Here is a 15146-nt window from a genome sequence, read left to right on the forward strand (position 1 = left end):
CATTAATAGGACAAAGAACAACCCTCCTCCCTTGCTTAGCCACTGGAATTTGGGAGTTTTCTCTTCTATGTAGCTAAATGTAATCCGTCCAATATAGAGGTCATCAGCCTATAAATGGTGACAGGAAACTTTAGAGTAAGGAATGGAAGAAAGTGCTCCAGGAGAGGAGATAGAAGGAGAAGAGGAGGGGCAAACAGAGGAAAAGACAAATGTAAGAGACTGAGAGGAGCCGAGATGAGATGGTTGAGAATTAAGAGGGCCGATGTCGGAGGAGGGCCAGAGCAGGCTGTAGGCAGACGAGGCCCAGATGACTTCCCCGAGCCAAAGACCCTCTCTCTGCCATGGGTTCCTGTGCAGGCAGATGAGCAACAAAGGGTGCTCACTGCAGACCCCAGGGACGAAGGGCTGAGGTGCCCTCAAGCCCAGCACTTCAATGTCAGGCAGGCCTGATGGGGAGAGAGCTCTTCCTTGTACGAAGCTGAACTCTGCCCTCCCATGACTTCTACCCACAGCCTACTGAAGACACACTGAATAAAACCTCTGCTCTTGGCTTCAAGACAGCCCTTCTAAACTTCGAAGATGACCTTCTTGTTCTTCTTTCCTCCCAGATGAAGACTCATTAATTAACTCTCAAACATTCATCACACAATCAAATTCCAGATCCTTCGCAATGCTTGTTACCCTCTCCTAAACGGACCTTATCTTGTTAACATCCCCGGGTGGGCACAAGGTAAAGCAGGCTGATGGGTCCCGCAGACCGTCACCTCCCTGGGCTGGTATGGCGCTCCTATTAATGCGGTCAGAGTGGCATGGGTTTCTTCCGGAGCTGATCATCCCGAGGCCTGCATTGAGCCTGAGGCTTTTGTTAAGTCAGCTCATCCATCAAGGACAAACATGTTGACACCTTTTTAAATGGCATCCAACCTCTCCGCAGAAGTGGGCAGAGAGATAGGATTCCAGACGGCAGTGGCGAGGTGTTCCCTGACAGCATGGGGTTAGAAATCAATTTTAATCTCTTGCCCATTATTTCAGGGTGAAGCAGCCCCTAGAATACACCAGCCTCATTAGCAAAGCAAATGACACATGTCCCCAACCCTCCAAGCATTCCCAGCTGCCTACTTTCCTTTGGTGACAAAGACAATTGCCAGTGGAGAGTTTCCATGAATGGCACTGGGGCAGGAGAACACTGACTACCCTAAAAACGTCTCCTTCAAAACCACATTCACAGGAACCAGGAGAAACTAGAGAGGTTTGTCGAGAGAGGCCTTAGAGAGGAGTGAAAAGACCATGGATTGCATAATTAAACGACGTGGATTCGCTTCCGGGCCCTGCTACAGTGGAAGCCATGTCACAGGCACACTTAATCTCCCTTGGCCTCAAATCCTTTGTCTACAAAAAGAAATCATAATATCTGCTTCCTGGGGCCTTGTGAGAACTGGGGATGATGAAGCGCCTGAGCCAATGATAAGGGCCCAGCAGATGGTAACCATTAGCATCATCTAAGCCAACTTCCAGCAGGGGTAGGGCTTGTCTCCACGGCATCCCTCCCAAGCGGATCCTGGAGCCCATCCCAGTGCCTGGGACAGTGCCAGTACACAGAAATGCACAGAAGGGCTGATGGGCATGATGGGCTGATGGAACCCTGAAGCTGCAGGCGTGGCAGGAAGGCCCAAGAGCTGGAACTTCCTTGCCTTCCCACCCTGTGACCAGTAAATGGGCACCATCCTTATGGTAATCGGACACCAGACACAGTGCCGTTTGATGAAAGTGCCACACTTTATCAAGTGGACTCATAAGGCAGATTTACTTTTTCTCTGCACTCCCCTGCAACCTCCCCTTCTCCGAGTTATTCTTTCCTGTCGCTGGATGAAATCTTAGGAGTTTCCAAAGCTTTTCTGGACTGGCCAATATTAGTCATGGGAACAGTAACATTTCAGCATAGCAAAACCCCGATGTCGTTCGGCTGAAGCTTCTCCCCTCCTCCCCGGGAAGGGTGGGGACCTGTGTTAAACCTGCAGTGGAGGAGCCGCTGGAGCGTGGCGTCCAGCTCTCTCCTTGCTCCTCCTCCTTCCTCTCTCCCAGCCCATCGTTGCTGCCCAGGGTGACCGTACAAACCAGTTTGCCCAGAAGAGTCCCAATTTATGCCGGTTGCCCAGACATGATTAATGAGAGTGACCCTTTCACTCAAACAATGCCCTAGTTTGGAAAATCAATGATATACTCTCCCTGCCTCTGACCCCTCTGGTGTCCAGCCCAGGGAGGGAAGGGACGAGAACAGCTTGAGAGGCGGGTCGTGTGGCTATGGGGTATTGGCTCTCTGCAGGTAGAGGGTGCCCAGAGCTGACTTTGGTCTTGTGGGGCAGGTCAGTGGGTTTTTTCAGTTTCTCCCATTGAGAACCTCAGCTCCCTCCACAGAGGCGAGGCCTCTCCCACCAACAGCTTCCAAGCTCTCCCCCAGTCCTTTGACTTCCGGCTTCCATCTCTCAGATTCTCACTGTTAAGATGCTCTTCGCCCCTCCAGGCAGGATCCCTTTAACCCGGGTCCACACACACCCACACCCACACCACAAGGTCTCCCTCTTGTCTCTAGAATATATAGACTACTACGCCCATCTTTGTCCTGGCTTCAGGGAGTGGGGTCAGTGCTAACTAGAGCATGGCCTTCTGCCCTCTCTGGGTAGAAATCCCATGCTAGTTCTTGTGTGTCCACTATCCAGGGACACAGGTCAAGCATTACAAGAGCGAAGGTCCCTTCACTTGGCTGTCATGAGGAGAAAACAGAAAGTCCCAAGGAACTCCAATAATTTTCTCCCAAGGGCTCCTTTCGTGTTTCAGTGCCTGCCTGTGTATCCCCAGGAGGGATTGTCGAACCAAGCATCTTCACAGCCCCTCAGCATCTCTGCTCAGATGGCCCGGCACCCTGCTGCAGGACGTGGAGGCATCTCATAAAGTGTAAATCACGGTGTGCATGATAATGATCACAGCAGCTACCAGTTCCTAAGCAGCAACCAAGTGCCAGGCACCGTGCAGGAGCTTCCTCTCTGTTACTAAATCCCTCAGAAAACCCCATGAGCTGGGAACCACGGCTATCTTTGTTCGGCAAGTTCAGCTATTATTTGCAAACCATCCCACAGCTGACGTGCTTGTTGATCCAGAGTTAATTTCTATGGCTTTTTCTCCATGGTTGTGATTCAGCCCCAGGGAGCCATGAGGAAGAGTCTGATGTTGAAGACCACACTGAAAGCTTCTTGACAAAATTTCTCCTAAACATTGCCAAAGTTCCATGTGACCAGCTTCAGAATCCCTTCATCCTGTCCACCCTTCTCTCGGTGATCTAAAGTTTGTCTCTGCTCTTCTGTGTCCAGAACAGCTATGGAATACTAGATAATCGATGACATTGACAATGATGGGAATGATAACTTAGATTGACTGAGAATTTACTACGTAGTGGGTGATGTGCTGACCTCTTTACGTGCATGATCTCATTTAATCTTCACAGCCACCATCTGAGGTCTGTTCTGGTGTCAACCCCATTTTGCACATAAAAAACCTGAGGCTCAGAGTGTCTCAATAACTTGGTCAAGGTCACACAATTTGTAGTGGCAGAGTCAGGATACGAACTGGGGTCTCCCGCATTTCAGATCCTGTGCTCTTGACAAGCACACACAGCCAGTACACATAACACAGTCTCCAAAGCTGTTTCGACTAACGCGAGGGGCTGCCTACCACAGATGGGCACGGCCTGGGCTCGCCACTGGGAGCAGTGGCACTGGAGAGGAGGCAGCAGTACAGAGCAGAGACGGCAGCAGCCACACTGACTGCAACCAGACACAGGGGCAGCCAGGAGAAGGAGGCCACGTCAGCAGGACTCAAGGCCAGAAGGTGCCACAAGCAGAGTTTCTCCCCGCCATAGTTCACTCACAGACACCAGGATGCCAGAAATTTAATTGGCAGAACTTAAAAGGCACAGGTTTTGAAGTCAGTCCCTAGATATTTTCCTACGGGCATGCCACTTCCTTGCTTTGAACCCTAGTTTCCTAATTTCCAAAGTGCTGGGGCAAGGACCCCTCAGCACCGTGTCGAGGAATAAATGGATAACAAAGGTGAGGATCTCATCACAGCTTGGCACTTCAGGTTCTTCCTCTTCTAGGAAGTGTGTGGCTCCTGGATCCGCAATCCACAGGTGGCCCAACCCAACTCCTATTTGGAGAAGCAGACCCTACATCTAGGCAGGTGTGCTCTTTAGCTAAGCACTTGTCAGATGAAACGAACAGATGAACACTGAAGGGAAGCCCAGGAAAACCCATTAATCCCTTAAACGACTCCTCCACTTCCGTCTCAGGAGAAGTCCCCTCTGTGATGCCCATACGTCACAAAAAAACCTCTCTCAGAGGTTCCGGTCATTAACTCATACCCATCATTTCTTAAGATTTCTTGAAAGCCCACCACACAGCCCTGGCAGGAGACTTCGTGCCTTCAATCCTACAAATGACAAGGCAGCATGGTCACCTCCCACAGGTTCCCATCACCTCCCCGTCTCAGACGAATGTCCATTCATCCTCATTACATCCAGAACAGCTGCTCCCCACTCACTGCCCCCACCATCTGATCTCCGAAACTTCCAACAAGGCGAATGGAGAATTCATGATGGAGTCAGGCTTCTGTGAGTTTTCACACTATAAAACAATTTAGTTCCTATCACTCATATAGCCATACAGCCCAAGATAAAATTGGCAAGGGAACAACGATTCTCTTTGACTGTGGACTTGATTTGTCCATGAAAGAGCCACGGATGAAGAAGCTCATGAGGAGAGTGATTCCAGCAAGTATTTGATGGGAAAGCAATGCCCAGACTCTAACCAAAGTAGCCACAGGTGTAGTGACCGCCTCTGTGCTGTGCTTCTGGCCTGCCTCACCATCAAAACCAAAAGCAAAAGGCTTCTCCAAAGAACACTAGAGATTCATTCTTCCAGCCTAAATGTTAATCTTCATTAAATGCTAGTATTTTTTAGGACCTATCGCATTTAGCTTGACCAACATTTCCACCTTGAGATGAAGTTTGTTTATAAATCGTGTCCTTTCCTGAGGGGAGCTTGGAGGAGAAAGAGGGAGTGGATATAAGGAGCAGGACACTTGCATTGGGAAAAGGGTCTTCCCCAAGCAGAAGGCTGCGGGCATCACACAGGAGCCTGGCAGACGTAGAGGGATATTCCTATCAGCAGCGACCCCTTAACTCAAGTAGCCAGGCCTGCCGGTCTAGAGAACACAAGTCACTTCTTCCCTTCTCCCTCAACCCCGGCCCAGGTGACTGATTTTTACCCATAACTAGTGACCAGCTGCCTGTCTTGTCAGAACCATATTCCTAATTCCCAAAGAGAAGAGTGAATTTTTATTTAGCATCCTTTCATTCTGTCATACCCTTAAAATGCCTGAGAAGTCAAATGAAATGGGTTTTTTTCACGGCATCCAATGAGGATTAGAGCACAGAAACTTCTGCTCATGGAGACCCCACAGACCATGACAGGTATCTTCAAGGTGCTGTGAAAGTACAATCGTCGCAGCAGCAATAAAACAAGCGCACCATGAAAAGAAAATATTTATGTTACTTTCTGACATGGATGTGATGCATTGCTTCTTCCAAACCATCTCAGGGCTGTTACTCTGTTGAATTTGCGCTTCTGTCTCAGGTCTGAAGGGAGCCCGGCCTTCCTACCAGCTGCAGGTTAGAGGTGTGAGAGGTGAAGCGACTTGCATCTCAAAGACTAGCCCCAGCTTTTCCCAGCGCGCTGTCCTCAGTCACAGTTCCGTTGCAGTATTCGGAGGCGGGTAGGGACGGCCGCAGAGACTCAGGCACAGAGGTGACTCGGGAGCTGGAAATGCTAGCCTCGGCGATTTCATTCTTCAGGTCGGACAGCACCAGGGCGCCCGCTGCGCAGGTGGCTTTCTCCCCGTGTGGAACTGCTCTGTCCAGTATTTCCTATGCTCAACGGATAAGCCACTAAAATGCAGGGGAATCAACAATCAGCAAAAGCTAAAAATGAGTGGAAAGACTCTGCTTTCTCATCTTGAAATAGATAGTTTTTGTGAGTAAACCACAAAAGGTTTTCCAAGACTTGTTCAGCCTCATTTCCTATTTCAAGGCCGGCGAGAGTGACCCGATCTTCAGGTCTCTCTGTCAGTAACTAATCCACCCTAGCTGTTACCATCAGCGGGTTAGTATTCTCATCTGCCAGCCTGTCAGGAGGGCATCTCTCTCTCTGGGGACACATCTGGCTTAGCCCTCAAAGGAGTATATTTTCACAATATGCGATCTTAGCCCTCCGGCTCCCAGGGCCTCTAATTGGATACAAACTACTAACGGGATGTTGAAGTTAGCGGCATGCGCGCGCCTCCAGAGGGTCTGCAATTCTGTTTATGTTTAAAGCTGATCATCTCAAAAAGCCTCATAAATTAACTAGATGGGCACTTTGAAACTTTTGTTATCAAACGGGGCTTTGTTGGGTTATTTGAAGTCTCAAAGTTTCCATTACTTGCATTTTGGCTACAAGTGTTAACTTCTCTGCCAAAACAGCCTTGGGTTATCTGTCTTCAGTCGGAATCTTTTCCCGGAATTCAGAATGGATGATTAGTGCTTCCCTGATGAGAGCTGCACCCTCCTGAGTGAGAGAAGAGGACGAAGCTAATAGACTTTCTACGTGGAGTTCTCCTCCATTGTCGTATATTGCACATGACAACATAATAATGCACATGTTCATTAATATGTACCTTAATTAAAGTCATTAAGAATAATATTGGCCCGTGTCTTTGTTTGGATTCACTTCCCAAAAAAGATTCTGAAGCAGGGAGTTGGAGGCAGGCCCTTTATTTGGGAGGTATTCCCCAGAAACAATTGAGGGGGCAGGGAAAGAGAGACAGGGAGAAGAGAAAAGCCAGGAAAGGGGGTCATCATGAGCAGGTTGCCTCTGAGGCCCACCTGGGCTCGATACAGCCGTGAGCTTCCTAGCAGCCATCAGAAACACTCCTCCGAGCAGCCCGTCAAGTGACACTTATCCGCCAACCTGGGATATTTATCTACCCAAACCCTCGTTTTTCATTAGTAGAGGGTTGTCCCTGGAGGTGTCAAATGCCTGACATTTTCTGGCTGCCCCACACCCAGGCTAGGCAAGTCTCAGGGCCCTGGAGAAAGCCCCAGGGAACTCAGCAACAGGCATGAGTGGCCGAGGTGGGAGGACGTCATCACACACAGTAACTCTCCATGAAGCTGCAAGGGAACTCAGAGGGGAACCGGGGGGACACGGGCACCCTGTCAGCATCTTCTACAGCCTGCGATGTGATCATTGGTTCTTAGGCAATTTCATCTGAAAGTGATCTTGGAGTTGCATTGCTTCCTAGGGCTGCCATACAAATGACCACGAGCCACAAACAACAGAAATTTATTCTCTCACAGTTGTGGAGAACAGAAATCCAAAATCTAGGTGTTGGCAGAAACATGCTCCCTCTGAAGGCTGACGGGAGAATACGTTCCTCAACTCTTCCAGCTTCCGGTGACTCCAGGAAGGGGGGCCTTGGCTCTCGGTGCATCACTCTGACCTCTGCCTCTGTCTTCACGTTGCCTCCTCCTCTTCCATCTGCCTAATCTTTCTCTGCCTCGCTCTTACAAGGCCACTTCTCATTGGATTTAGCACCCCCTGGGTATTCGGGATCCTTAATTTAACTACATCTGCAAAGACCCTTTTTTCACATAAAATAACCTTCACAGGGTCCAGGTATTAGGACAGGCACATAGTTCTTGAGGGGCCACCTTTCATCCCCCTCAAATTGCATAAGTTTGGATTCTAGATCTATCATTTATTGGCTTGTTCATTTGGGGCAAGTTACTTAGCCTCTCTCTGTCTCAGTTTTCCCACCTGCAAAGTGGGGTCAAAAATAAGAATGTGCCTCATAGGACGCTCAGAGAGAACAATTCAAAAGCCCTGATTTATCATTAAGGCAACTGAGACCGAAAAGTCAGAATGACTTGCTCCAGGTTACACATCTGGAGCCAAATAAGAAGGCGGATCCAGTCTCCTGATGTAGCAATGGAATTCACCCAGTTGCTCAGGGCAGAAATCCGGGTGTGATTCTTCACTTCTCATTTTTCTTCATCTTTTCCAGCCAGTCTATCAGCAAGCGCTCTCTGATTTATCCCCAAACAATACCCTGCTGCCTGCCGGCCTGCCACTTCTCCCCACCTCCCTCCCGCCACAAGGTCCCAGCATCATGTCCCCCAGCGGAGCGCTCGCCTGCTAACTGCCTCTGCCCCGGGTTCTCCGTGGTGCACTCTTCACACCCAACTCAGAGTACGTTTTCAAGAGAAAATCAGTCTCCTGCTTCAGACCCTCGCTGGTTTCTCATCACATTGAGAGTACAAGCCTGCCCTCTGTGTCCCGAAGACCTGCCTCTCCACCTCCCCCTCTCCCCTCCTGCTGTCCACACTTCCTTGCAGCGCCATCAGCAGCCTGGCCCGCCCATCTGTCCCCCAAACACACGACATCTTCCCTCTTTAGGAGCTCTGCATCTGCCTCCTCCCCGGGCTCAGCAAGTCCTGCCTCAAATGTCGCCTCCACAGACAGGCCCCTGGAGCAGACCCTCCGCACCCCTGCAGCCCCGTCCTGTTTCATGTAGTGTTCTGTTGTCTTGTATGTCTCCACAGTCCTTGCGACTACCTGAAATTAGCTTATCTGTCTGTGCTTCTCTCTGACGGCCTGGGACCCTCCCCACCTCTGGAAATGAAAGATGCAGTCAAGCAGGAACTTTTTCTGTCTCGGCCTCATGGCTCCCCTGGGCCTCGGGGTGATATAGTACGGTGGTTGAGGGTGAGACATTAGGGTTCAAACTGCATGAGTTTGGATTCTAGATCATCTGTCTAGATGTTGTTCATTTTGGGCAAGTTACTTAGCCTCTCTCTGTCTCAGTTTTCCCATCTGTAAAGTGGGGACAAAAAATAATAATGTGCCTCATAGAGATGCTCTGATGATTGAATGAGTTAATACGTGGAAAGTATGACACACAGGAGGTGATATATGTGTTTGTGATCTTTAGTACCTCAAAGAACCCCTGGCACACACAGGCATTCAATACATTTTGATTGAATGAATAAATTGATGAATAATTTCTAGTCCAGTGCTCTTCTCGGTATAGTTATACTGTAAAATATAAAAATTAGAATTAAATGTAAAGACATACACACACACACAAGCAATTTACTTGTCTTTTGTTGATAGTCAATTTAAGTATATAGGACTGAGGAAGATAAAAGAAATGAAAAGAGAAACTGCTCCTCTGGACCCAGTTTCACCGACACAGATTCACAGTGGGTATGGAAGAGTGCCCTTGGTACACAGTTCCAATGGCATGCGCGAGTCCTTCATCACTCGGGAGGAATGGGCTGGGCAGAGTCAGGTATGGGCCTTGGGTTCTAGAAACACAGATTTCAACAGGCTTAGAGAAGAAAAAAAGATAGGAGAGCAAAGCTTGTGGTTCTGCAGTGAAATACATTGCAAGAGGCTTAGGGGGTTCTTCATAAAAACAGTTTAATTTACCCTCCTTTGAATGAGGCTGGAGGAAGGAAAAGAGACGTCAAATAAAGGTGGGTATGTGTGCATTACGGGGCTTCCAGATGAGCTCAGGTGGGGGGCTTGGATAGGCCCTGTCTCCAAGGGATGAGAACCACCTGGAAAGTGCAGGTGTCCTGCAGGCAGTGTGGGGAGCAAGGTAACAGATGTAGGAGAGACTGAGGATGACCTCTGATTCCGCTCGGCTTCCATCTCCCGCGAGTGCTTCTACCACAAACCAGTCCTTTCCCCCGATGTCTCCATCCAGTCCTCACAGGGGCCTCACGAGACGGCAGGGCTGTGTTATTAGCCCATTTTATAGATGAAATGACCTGGGCCTCAGAGAGACAAAGTCCAGGTTCGAACAGCCATTTATTTGACAAAGAAAATAATCATCAGACAGAAAAGAGAAGATCCAAAGTGCAGAAGACGTGGGAATCACAGGTAAGCGCCTAGTTCTTCTCAGAATAGTCATGTTTCCAAGCCCGAAAACGCTTCCGACAAATGCTGGAGTCTGCTCACTGGGGTAGGTGCTGAGGACACAGACATGTGTTAGATGTGGCCTGCCCTGGAGGAGCTGGCAGTCTTGCATGGAAATGGATCTGTAATTGGGCAGTGCTTCTGGAAGGTGGGGCCACAGAGGAGGGACATCTCATCTGGAATTTGTGGTCAGGAAAGGTTTCCCATCCCAGCTGAAAACAGTCAGATTCAGCTGGAAAAAAAGGGATCCAGGAAAGAATGTTCCCTCCAGATAAAATAGCATGTGACCTAGGGACCAGGGACCAGGGCAGCAGTTAGCACCGCCTGTTTGCAGAGTTCATCGGCTCAGAAGATGAGTAATTAAGTGCTAACTCTCTGTCTTCCTCACTATGCAGCAAGTGCTACAAGGGCAGGAACAGTGTCCCTCCCATTCACTTCTGAATCCCCAGTGCCTGGCATATACTTACTACTGAACAACAACAATAACAATAATAATTGCTAACCTTGATCGAACGCTGACTGCTGGGTGCTTAATAAATGTTGCTACTAGAAAGTGCTCGGTAAATATTTATTAAACGCGTGCACGAATGAATGAATAGCAAGAGTGGTGAGACAAAGTTGGAGAGTAGCAAGGCCCAGCTCAGGGTCAAGGGCCAGCTAAGGAACGCGAGCTCTCTCCAGAAGGCAGGGGGCAGGGACATCACAGAGGGCTTTTAAGCAGGGACTGACATGGTTTGGTGTTCACTTTTAAAAGTTCACTCTGGCTGTTCTGTAGAGAATGGATTGGAGCAGAGTGAGGCAGGAGGCTGGGTCACCAATGGGATCCCTTGCAAGATTATGAAGAATGGAGGTGATACTGGAACTTTGGAAACCAGCAAGTGCTATCAAGCTTCATTTTTAAAAGGAAGAAGACAGTGGATGCCATAAACCATAGGTCAAAATAGGAACAGTTCCCACTGAATAAAGTCAGCTGACATTTATTGAGAGCTTTCTCTGTGCTCTACATTATTCTCGGTGCTGTACTTAAATTCACTCCTTTCATCCTCAAAACAACCCTATCCAATAGACAAAATTATCATACCCAGGTCCCCAGTCAATATCCACGTTCTAACTAAAAAGCAATAATCCCAGAGTGGCCTCCAGTTACTGCTTCTGCCTCTCGACGTGAACATAGCCCCTTGCTTTATGAATTTGCGGGACTATACCAACAAGGTTCAAAGGCGAGAAGAGCAATTGGATCTGGAGGCTGAAAAGAACTGAACCAGTGGACAGGACCAGCTTCATGGCCGTGCGATCTGTAGAGTTGCACAGAGCCCCACACTCAGAAGGGCCCTGAACTTGGTTACTTAATTGAATGAGATTTTAAATAATTTGGGACAAGTGGCCCCCTGTTTTCATTTTGCACTGGGCCCCACATGTTAGGTAGCCATTTCTGCCAGTGGGTGTAAGTCACACCCAGCAGATTCCAGATCCACAGGAAGAAAATTCTTTTTTCACACAGAGTAACTGAATTCTTTCCTGATGTGATGCTCCCCTCCGGCGCATATATTCACGCAGATGCGGGACAACCACATGGCAGAGACACTGTGGAAATAATTTACCCTTTAAGTAGAAGGTTAGACTAGGCCATCCCCCTGGAACCGTCCACATCACTCAGAGTAACGATAGCATCTCAGATTACAGCCAATGGCCTCCAGTGAGCTATCCCTTACAGCGGTGGATTTTAACCAGGGGTGCAGACCAGAATCACTTGGCTTAGAGTTTTTTCAAGATAAATGTTCCCAGGCTTCACTCAAAACATTGGATCCAAATCTTTAAGACTGTGACAGGGGCATGGATCTTTGGGTTCTCCTGGTGACTTATAAAGGCACCTCTGGTTAAGGACCACTCCTAAAACAGAGGCTGTCTCTGGCTCCAGTCCATCTAGACACACGTGAAAGGAACACAGCACTTTGTTAAATGTGAAGGAATTACTACATGAAAATAAGTTGGAGCTGATCAATTCCTAGATCTTTCTTCCTGCCATGAAGTTGCAACTGTGCTCACCCTGCCCTACCGCTAGCATCTCAAATATCCCAAACCCCAAACCAGTCAACAAAACAGAAAACGACCCAGAAACTTAAAGGAAGATGGATCCAAGGACAGAGTGTATTTGACCAAAGCCCCCATCACCACCTCATTGCCACAAAAAAAGTCAGATGAACTCACTGCCTCATCACCCTATAGACCTTTCCTTCTGATCAAGCTTTTTTTATTATAATAATATTCTCCTGCAATGGATTAGCAGCATCATGTTGTATGAATTAACAGAATCCCATAGGGTCTCCAGAGACATCCTAAAACTACAGAAAACCAAATAAAGCAGGTGGAGGTCAAGGTTGGCTGGTTTAGCTAACTCAAACCTATGTCATCTCAGCAAACTCTTGTGTCCTCCTACTGCCCTGTATAAGCATCTACCATGTTCCAAAGTTCTAGCTCCTTCCAGAAAAATGCAAACAATGTTTTAACGCTAAGGGCCACCTGCCATGGGGTTTTTTTAAATGTGATTTGAAACAGTACTGTTCCAAATTACATGAATCATCTCTAAATTTAGAAGTCAGCTCCTAATACTCATTGCCTGTTCTGAATCGTAAATAATGTGTTCCAGTTTTCAAGTGGGAATCATCGCCAGGAACCTCTTCCCTTGCTGCCTCACAGTCCCTGAGAGGTGAGCGTGAAACAGCTTGCTCTACTTGGCGAATAAACCAAGGCTCCAAGCGTGCAGAAAACAGCAAATGGTTTAGTCAATTCCCTGCAAAAATTAGAAGTCCCCCCAGACCACGTGGAACAGTGGCTTTCAACTTGGAGGGTGTTTGGGACTGGATGTCTGTGCCCCCCAGGAATGTTCATGTTGAAGCTGTAACTCTAGTGTGATGGTATTTGGAGGCGGTACTTTGGGAGGTGATGAGGGTTAAATGAGGTCATGAGGGTGGGGCCTCATGATGGGATTAGTTTTCTTGTAGGAAGAAACTCAAGAGAGCTTGCCCGTTCTCTCTCTCTCGACCATGTGAGGATAAAGAAAGAAGGTGGCCATCTGTAAGCCAGGAAGAGGGCTCTCATGGGGAACAGAATGGGCCAGCACCCTGATCTTGGACTACTCAGCCTCTAGAACTGTGAACAATAAATGTCTGCTGTTTAAAGCCATCTAGTCTTTGGTATTTTGTTATGACAGCCCAACAGACTAAGACAGAGAGGGAGGGGTGACGTCACGCTCACTGCTGGCCTCCTTCCCTCTCCTGCCCTGCCCACTCTTACCCCTCCTCCTAAATCTCAGAATTTCTGGCAAATGCCTTGAGGAGAATGTGTGCCTTCAGCCTCAGAGAGGATTCTGTTACTTCTCCCACCTCCCGATGACCAATGGTGTAAGCCAATTTCTCCCTCTATTGTTCATCTAGATATAATCCTTGCACACTCACACACACACATTCACACTCATGCACACTCACAACCTTGCATGGTAACTAATTTCTCAAAGAAGAGAGTTTTCTTTTCTTTTTGGTGATTGTATCTATTTTATTTCACACCTACCCTATCCTCCCAAAAAAAGAATCAAGGGTGATTAAATTCTTCACATTGCAAGGCTTTGCTCTGGTGCTCCATGAATGCAGCATCTCTCTGGGATACAGTGGGGAGCCCTACCGTGAGAGCAGTTTTGGTCAGCTTGTTGTAATATCCAGCTGGGTCAACCAGTGGGGTTGACAAAGGGAGCCACCCCCACCACGACTCTAGTCCCAGCTCCTTTCCCAATTAGGGTGTCAAACCACAAAGCTGCACCCCCTCCCCAGGGTTACCACATCCCTCAAATCCTACCACTCCCCAAACTCCTCCTTGACCTCAAGGCAAACGAAAAAAATGTAGTCCTCCATGTAAACAAGGACCCTGTGGAGATTAAGGGTTCCGTTATATAGAGTTGTTATTGTATTTTCAAAATACATGCCAAAAACCTCTCAATGCCATTTTACTTCTTCATAGCGAAGCAAATTCACCAAATCGAATCATAGAGTACTACAGCTCCCAAAAGGTTGGGAAGGTTTTGCCCTAACATATGGTTGGTAAAGAATATGATCCAACATGCTGTCCCGATGTTGTCTCTCAGCCAAATTCTCATACTTTGAAGCCTGGTTCTCCCCACCTCAGAGACTGACTGTCCATCACTGGCAAACCCCATACACGCCGGGCTTTAGGAGGAAACTCAACCCAACACACAGAGGGATTCTGAAGGCCCTCAGGCCCTCTCCAGCTTTTACCCCAAGAACTGCTCCCTGCCGTAAATTTCTCTCTCAGTAAGTGGTCCAATAACTCACTCCCTCAAGGATGGGGTCTGGCCTTGTTCTTTCCTGTTCGGCAAGTCTCTCATTCTAGTTCTAACCGGAAGCAGAAGTCCCGCTCTTAAATCACAAGTACTAAGTGAAAAAAATTAATAAGCAAGTGAATGAATATATTATATGATGTGATATATGATTGAAATGATATGATGTGATGTGATATGACATGATGATGATAAGATAGAATGTGGTCCCTGCTTAGATCAATTACAGTTCTTGCTGTTAGATTTCCCATCTTTTTTTCTCTACCCACTTATTTGAAACACCCTCGATTTTTGACTAATTGGTGTCTAAGCTACCTCAATGTATGTATCGCCACACCACATATCTATGTTCTGTGTTCTATCAGTGGAAGTGGGTTTTCTCCCTGCGATTGCTAACGGATCTAGTTCTATCTAGTGTCAGCCTTGTCTGATGAAGAAACCTAATTCCTAAGGGCTGGATCAATTCATGATCCCCTCCTAGAATGAGGTTAAGGCCTTGCAGGCAGCAAGTTACCTAGGACCAAAGTTAAAAATAAGAACTTCTTACAGAAAATTTCAGGGGAAGAGGTTAAAAGAAATCAGAGAAATGAGCAGAAATAATCAAGAGTCCTAGTTAAGGAAGCCAGGAAGGGATGCTAAAAGGATATGCCCCCGCCCCCGCCCGCCAAAGCATATGAGGCCACAAGCAAGATTTCAAAGCCAGAGTCTGGAGCCGTGGAGATGAG

Source organism: Equus przewalskii, chromosome 12 (genome assembly GCF_037783145.1).
Source record: "Equus przewalskii isolate Varuska chromosome 12, EquPr2, whole genome shotgun sequence".
Taxonomy (NCBI): domain Eukaryota; kingdom Metazoa; phylum Chordata; class Mammalia; order Perissodactyla; family Equidae; genus Equus; species Equus przewalskii.